The sequence below is a fragment of the Schistocerca serialis genome, chromosome 6 (assembly GCF_023864345.2).
Source record: "Schistocerca serialis cubense isolate TAMUIC-IGC-003099 chromosome 6, iqSchSeri2.2, whole genome shotgun sequence".
Taxonomy (NCBI): Eukaryota; Metazoa; Arthropoda; class Insecta; order Orthoptera; family Acrididae; genus Schistocerca; species Schistocerca serialis.
Genome location: NC_064643.1, coordinates 259582918 through 259591216, shown reverse-complemented (window position 1 = coordinate 259591216; position 8299 = coordinate 259582918).

The following is an 8299-nucleotide window of genomic DNA, read 5'->3' as shown; positions in this document are numbered from 1 at the left end:
ATGGACTGAGTGTAAATTGAAGCAGACAAAACTAATGAGAAGTAACAAACATGAGAAAAGCGAGAAACTTAACATCAGAATTGGTCATCACGAAGTACATGAAGTTAAGGAATTCTGCTACCTAGGCACCAAAATAACCCATGACACATGGATCAAGGAAGACATAAAAAGCAACTAACACTGGATTAAAGAGCTATCCTGGCCAAGAGAATCTTCTAGTAAAAAAAATAAGCCTTAATTGTAGGAAGAAATTTCTGAGAATGTACGTTTGGAGCACAGAATTGTGTGGCAGTGAGACACAGACTGTGTGAAAATTTGAACAGAAGAGATTCGATACATTTGAGAGATGTCGTTACAGAAGAACGTTAAAAATTACGTGGACTGATGAGGTAAGGAATGAGGATGTTCTCCGTAACATCGGCGAGGAAAGGAACATACGGAAAACACTGACAGGAAGAAGGGACAGAGTGAGAGGACATCTGTTAAGACATCACAGGACAACTTCAGTGGTACTAGGGGAAGCTGTAGAGGGTAATAACTGTAGAAGAAGACTCAGGTTGGGATACATCCACCAAATAGTGCAGGAGATAGGTTGTAAGTGCTGCTCTGTGATGAAAAGGTCGGCACAGGTGAGGGATTCATGGTGGGTCACATCAAACCACTCAGAAGCCTGATGACAAAAAAAAAGTTTGAACAACACACAAATGTTACAAAGATAATTGGGGAACTCAAATGACGACCCCTGGAGGGAAGGCGATGTTCGTTTTGAGGAACACTACTGAGATAATTTAGAGAACTGGCATTTGAAGCTGACTACAGAATGTTCCTACGGTTTTTGTTGGTTGGTCATAGATGGTAGGAAAGGTGAAATAACCTAGTGTTAAGTGTTTGGTGTGCGCATCATGGCAGCATTTGGTAGAAGGTTATTAAAAGGGTTTGTATCTGTATTTAGTACCTGGGGCGGTACAAAGTACACTTAGTGCCTATGCCGTGGAAGCGTTTAGACATGGGCTACTGAGGCCGGTAAATGAGCATTTTTATCCACGCCAACAGCATAAGGACTATATATTTTGTGTAATGATGTTTGTATCTTTGATGTTTGGCGTAGGATACCTGCACCCTACTAGGAGGAGATTGGGAATATTTTCTGTACATTTTTGTTTAAGGTGCGGAGAAGATGCAGGACCATGGGAATCAGAAAGGTCAACCTGAAATGACGAGTGCGTGACATACACAACTGAGTATTAGATGCACACCAGGCAACAGCCACAATTCAAATACATGGAATGTTAATTTAATAAGTGGTCATTCGTCTTATTTTTGTTTGTTTGTGTAGTCTTATGACACTATCAAAATTCAGACAGAGTTGATGAGAGAAAGGGGACTAATTCATGGATAATATGAACATGACAAAGACGATGCATCAAGAAGGAAACTGTAAGAAGCGAGTCAAGATCATTCTGACAAAGCATGAAACGCGATCACGTAAGTGCTTCGACAAAGTATGAAGATTTATATAAATCTGAGGATACATTTTTGTAACATAGGGACTGATGCTAACAATGACAACACTACACCTTAAAAATATTTTTTTTTAATTTTGCTTTGGATACGGCTATTCCCAGATTTGAAGGATGTATAGATGGAGTTAAAGGCAAAAAATATATAAAAGCATGGTTGAGAAGACTATGATAACTGTGGAACGGTCATATGACACATGAGAAAAGGATGATACACGAGATGGGGGGAGAAAACAGAGATAGACACATAGCAAGTAATACACATGATACAGTTAAAGCTTACATATTCTTGTATTATCTATTAGGTTAACAGCAATTACTATAGATTAAGGCATGAATTACACGATATGACGCACGTACGTAAATTAAAACATCACATGACAAAAAGAAAGAGAGTGACGATGCGTGGTTACAAACGAGGTAAATAAGACTGACTACTAATATTCCAACACTCACATATATTTTAATTTAACATTTCATAAATCTGAAGTGAATAACAATGGGAGTCACTTTCGTCACTGGATCGCTTGGAAGTAACTCACCTCATAACAACGGACAGTTGATCAAATGCAAAACTAGTTTCACCTTGTAAATGTCAGAAAAAGGAATTCTTCTTGAGAAGAAATGCACTCTTATTGTGAAACATCTGTAAGCCTCGTAAACCTTGTCATTTATATCCGACGTTGTTAGTAGGTACTGACGTAGAAATTATGAGCACTTTGCGGGATGATGTCACCGATGGATGCACGAGCGAACATCAGGGATGAAAGACAATAGAGAAGGCAGGTTGATGGAGCGTCAGGTCCTGGCAAGAAAGGCATTACTGATAGTACGTATGACGTGACACCTTCACCAGCGACAGGAGGGGTGACAAAGCGGTGCAGATGCAGATGTCAACAGTGGCACGGACATTTGCTGCCAGGGGTCATGCAGCTACATGGGCCATCTTGCGAGACACGAGTGAAGCCAAAGCAGCAGGAGGTCTCCGACAACTTAACTTACAGGACTGCTACGTGCTACAGTGAAGACAGCATGTCGTGGGGTGAGCATGCGCCCTTTATCATGCCAGTGAAGGGACTTTTTCATTTTGAGACTCTACAAGCAACAGAGGAAGAACCCAACAAAACCGAGAGCTGATACAGTACCTAATTTGAAAGCGACGACAGGGGCAGTCTCCGCCACATGCACAGCTGCACAAAAAGAGAGAACCGCTCAAATTTGCATTTTGTGCGCCTTACATACTACACCATTCCTTACATCACCATGCCTGATGAGAGTCCCCAGAACACATGACGGAATGGAAATTTGGAGTAAATGCTCTCTGCGTACCACTGATCATAGGAGATTGTGTAGAAATACGGCGGTACCATATGTAGCCTTATAAGCCACCGCACTTGGTTGGACCAGCAGGCCGACACGTAACCTGGCTAAGGACAACATGGAGTGGATCTCAAACACAAGAACAACAGAAAGTGTCGTGGCGATCTGTGGACATCTCTCGATAACAACCCAGAATAGGCCCACGACATCCCGTTCCATTTGTTGTTTCCAAGATGAAGGGGCGGCAGCACAACATACGCGCATACCAATGTGCCAGCCAGTCGACACCTGCAGTTAACGAGTAACAGTGTAACATACTGAACCACTTGCCTTTCTCTTCAATACTCTGACAAGGAAGAGTGTGTACCCCGTTTTGTGTGTGTGCCATCTGTGAGCAACATGTTTAGCTTGTGGAGCAAACTTGGATTTCTTGGTGATAGGAAAATGCCTATTACGATGATTTCCAATACTTTTAATTCGGTAAGACATTATTTTTGTCTATGTTTATGATTCTGTTTGCATACTCTGATTGTTGCTTGTATATTCCATGTCATCACTCTTGAACTACATGAAGCAACATTTAACGACTACACATTTTTAACTAAATGAGCTGATTTTATGTTTTATTTTTTCAAACACGTACAATTTATACGACGAAAACCAACACACTCAAATCACATGGGCAAATTACTTGCAGCTGGGATCTATACATGTAACTTTTCTACATTTTCATTTCTTTATTACTTTAGATCTGATGAACAGAAAGTTATTTCAGATTGTTCATTTTCTCTTTAGTGGAAATGGTTTGTCTTTTTTTGTGTAATGTAAGTGTTGCATTTTCTTTGCCGTGCAAATGATATATTCTGTAATGTCATGATCATTTACTGATATGCACCCATGCTTTATAATTGCACTGAAAACGTGTCTTATTCCAACCTCATTTGTCGATGGCTGATCACTTTCTCTTCGCCATCCTTTCCCGTATAAATAGTGTTCTGATATAGGTAGCACGTGTGTGTGTTTTATTTTTTCTTTCGTCTACACTTATTCTTAAGGGAGCCACCCTTGATTTCCAGGAAGAGTGATCAGCTAGTAATTATATGCAAAACTGTAATCTTACCCAAGTTAAGATATGACGTTTTTCTTTGTTTGCTGAGCTGAACCGTTTTTCAATGTTATGCACTTTCACTTTTGAAGTTGTTTGCCATTAATTAATAATTGCCGGACGGAGTGGCCGTGCGGTTCTAGGCGCTACAGTCTGGAACCGCGTGACCACTACGGTCGCAGGTACGAATCCTGCCTCGGGCATGGATATGTGTGCTGTCCTTAGATTAGTTAGGTTTAAGTAGTTCTAAGTTCTAGGGGACTGATGACCTCAGAAGTTAAGCCCCATAGTGCTCAGAGCCATTTGAACCATTTGAATTAATAATTCTATACGTTACATACAACATCTAATTGACCACCTTCTACGGAATGGTCAGCTGTAGTCAGGATATATGCTAGTTAGTGTTTTATACTCTATAAGTTGGTAAGATGTAGGGTAAATCAGGGTGATATGGTGAACAAAAAATTTGGATTTCGTAGAAGACAAGAAATTGTTTACTTAAACTCTCCTTTCACAAAATACATAAGTAACATATTAACAGTACCACATGCTACTTTATGACACTACAAAAGTTTAAAAAAACAATACCGTATTTATTTTCACAAATTTCACCATTTCACCCATGTATATGAGTGAAATGGTGAATGCCCTTTGGGTGAAATGGTGAACTTATTTCCCCTGCTTTTGCCACATACGTCACACATAGATCCATATTTTGAACAGTCTTCATGCAGCCAACATTGACAGCTAATTTATTTAATCCAACTCACATCCTTTTTAGTGCAGTTGTACAGTTCACCGCACCCTACACAACAACACTTTTCATCATCCGCGTCATCATCATCGTCTTGCAACTGGATATCCAGCGACGAGTCGGAGTCGGTGTCAGTAGTAGACTTTTTCGTTTCTTAGGCTGCTTCTTTTTGATAATTCCTTTGGTAGTCTCATTGGTTACCGTTTTTCCTTTGGTTACGGTTTTCCTTTGGTTGCGGTTTCTCCTTTGGTCCTCTTTTTAGCATTTGCTCTACTCTTGTACAGTTGTGGTGAAGCTTGTATGTGTTCAAGTCCCTGATCGTTATCTACATCTGCAGTTGCTTCTTCCGAGGGATTAGGTATCTCCTGCCAGTACGAACAACTTGGTCGAGGTGAAGTAGGTCTGTTTTCATGTCGTTCGTTGTTTTCTGATGTTGATCTGAAGCTGATGTTGAAAACGCGTATTCGGGGATGACATCTGGATTAAACGGGATGATTCCTGTGCTTCTGAACCCCGATCTTGCATTCTCTGTCGTAGCTGCTTGAACCCATGCCTTTGTAAGCAGTCCTCCGAACACTAGCCTGGAAATTTTTCTATTTGGATTCATTTTAATATACGAATTGCAAGCATTGTAAGAATATGATTTCAGAGCTTTAAAAAATGCTCTGTCTAGCGGCTGCACATAGTGTGTGGCGTGGTTGGGTAGACAGAGCAAATGTATGTTTTTTTCTTCTGCAAACTCTAATGTATCCACGCTGCTGCATTGAGAGCTATGTCCATCCAAAATAACCACGACTGTTCCCTCAGGCTTCCTCGGTGCAAAATGGTTCCTTAGTCACAGAGGAAAAATATCACTTGTTACGTACGCTGACTTTTGTGACAAGAAAATCGAGGAACCCGGCGGCATACCGTCCTTGTACTCAGCCTTTTCATTTTTTCCCTTCAAAACACAAGCTGGGTGCAAAAAAAAGGCCCTTTTCATGGCAGCAAGCGATTACAGACATGGTTTCCCCCTTTTCACGGGTGTTATCGCTGGAACGCTCTTAGACTCTTTTGCTGCCAACACCTAACCTGGTCTATTATTCAGCTGAAGTCCAGACTCATCTACGTTGAATAAATTTCCCGGCTTATCAAGGAGATTATGCTCTACCAACATGTTCTGCAGCAATGAAAAATAGTCTGAAACGTTTTTCGTACTTAAAACCCTTGACCGTGCCTTTGAAACTCCTTCCGATTTGCAGATTGAGAGTTCCGGATTTCTTTTTAAGAATAAATATAGCCAGTCCATTCCAGCAATTTCCTTTTCTCGGTTAAATTTGTGATGTTGGTTATATTTCTCAGTTAGTTTATATGCCATGGTACGTACTTCTGTCCTTGTCGGTGCGAATCCAAAGTTTTGTAATTTTATGATATGTTTTACCAACTTTTTCTCACATTCTTGTGTTAGTACAGGCGACCCACCCAAAGGTTTTTTCGTAAAGCACGCGTTCGCTAATCGTCTCTTCAGCGTTGACCATGGAACGTGAAGCTCCTTTGAGGCTTTATTCTGGCTCATTCCATTTTGCACCGCTTTTACGGCATCGTTAAGTTGCTCCTCTGCCCAATCAGCACGACTGGATCCTTTTTGTCTTTTGTAAAATGCTGGCATCTTTGCCTGGAACAATGGCGGCAGTAAGAACATTTACTTTTTTATTCACTGACAAACCAAACTGTACTTGCAAAAAAAGATATAAAAACTAATTTTTAACGTAACGATTGTATTGAGACGTCGGATAAAACAGAATATAACTCTCGTATGGGATAGGAAACGATAACATTTCATGACTTGTCAAAAACCCTGGTTGGGATGTACCTAAATAAAAGCTTTACACTTTACACATAAGAAAAGTCCATCACTCTATCACCCCTGCCCGAGTTCACCATTTCTCCAATTTGCTATGGGTAAAACGGTGAATGGCACGGCAAGAAGTTGAAAACACTAGACGTAACGATTTCTAGGTTATGTAGTACATAAGCAGTATAAAAAGGCAGAATATATCAAAAAATACCCCGCACACTACGCTACCTGAAGTAACATCTACAAATTCATCCAGCATATAAAAATTATTTAGCATCGAAAACAGTTTTGTACAACGTACTTACGGTTTTTAAAACCGAGCTGGTTTGCAACACGTGCACACTACACAGATGATCAGAGACTGTTGGCATGCAGACATACAGAGACATCTGTTTAATCAGTAAAGAGTTAAAGCAATTCACCATTTCACCCGATTCACCGTATCACCCTGACTTACCCTACCTTTCTTTCTCACCGCAGTTTTTCATCTCATAGTAAGGCGAACAGCTCCACCAACCACTGTAATTACTTATTAGAAAAAAAGAAAATCTTGCGTGTCGAGGACACACTACGTTTCACAGTGTGAATCATCGAATACACAGTCTTTAAAAAAAGAACAGCGTAAAGTGATGAAAAGTGTTGAAGCAGTATGCCTTGTCTCTTTTCGTTCCAAACATGTCGTTAGGCACTTAGTCAAATCTCTATATGAAAATTAGAGTCAGTTTGATATGCAAATAAATTACAGTTCAATTAAGCCCAATCGAAATCGGTGAGACAGCAAAAATTCATCTTTATTTCCAATTGCAATACGACAACAGTGATTGCGTAGGTGATTTCTTCCTTTTCGTTCATCTCAGCGCTTGTAGATATTCCTTGCATGTGTACTGGGTGTGGTCTAATGCGACTTCTGTGAGTTGTGTCAGCTGGAGACCAAACAGGGCAATTCAACACCCCCACTGCTCTACCAGACTCAGGGAAGTGGGAGGGATACGGGCCAGACATTGTGCACTGCCCGCTTGCTGAAGAGACACTTATCCGGACGGCCTCTGCTTGCATTTTTACTGCTATGAACATTCGTGAATCGTTTCTCTGGTGGAAGGAGGAATTTTTTAAACAAAATGGCCAATGATTTATAGCTATTCTGAAGAAGGGTATTCTAATGGAGGTAACTGTCCATTGTTCCCTTCGCTTTCTGGAGAGGCATTGTCAGCCTGACGCACCATGCTAACATTTTTAATGTACTGACCTCCACAAAACCTTTGTCTGGTGGTAGGATTCTTAAACAATGTGGCCAATGACAGTCCACGTTTTGGTAACCTTCTCGCCGTCTAGTCCAATATTTTTTCTCTTTCTTCACGTTTAAAACAGTAAAGTCCCCAAAAATAAGACATCTGGATTGGCTGGAGTATCATGATTGTAAATTTTTAGGCATAAACTTCTGGAAGTGGGACTTCAGTAAGCTTGATTAAGAGGGCCCCACTTTCCCTACATTGGTGAGGGTACAGCGGCACCTGTTTAATTTTTTCATTGGCGGGTCAGAAACATTACTTTTTTGATTGTCAGTTGCTTCTTGAGACGGGGGAACCTTCCGCAGAACTGACCCGATCTGCGCTTTTTCGATACCTTGGATTCTGCTGCGGGCAGAGTGGCTTCAGTCTCTGCTTTTAGAGAGGACAGTTCGACCTGTGTTTGCGGCAGAGTCACTTCGCATTCTAGACTCGGTAGTGACACTATGGGCTCCGCACGCAGCTGGAACAGTCTTT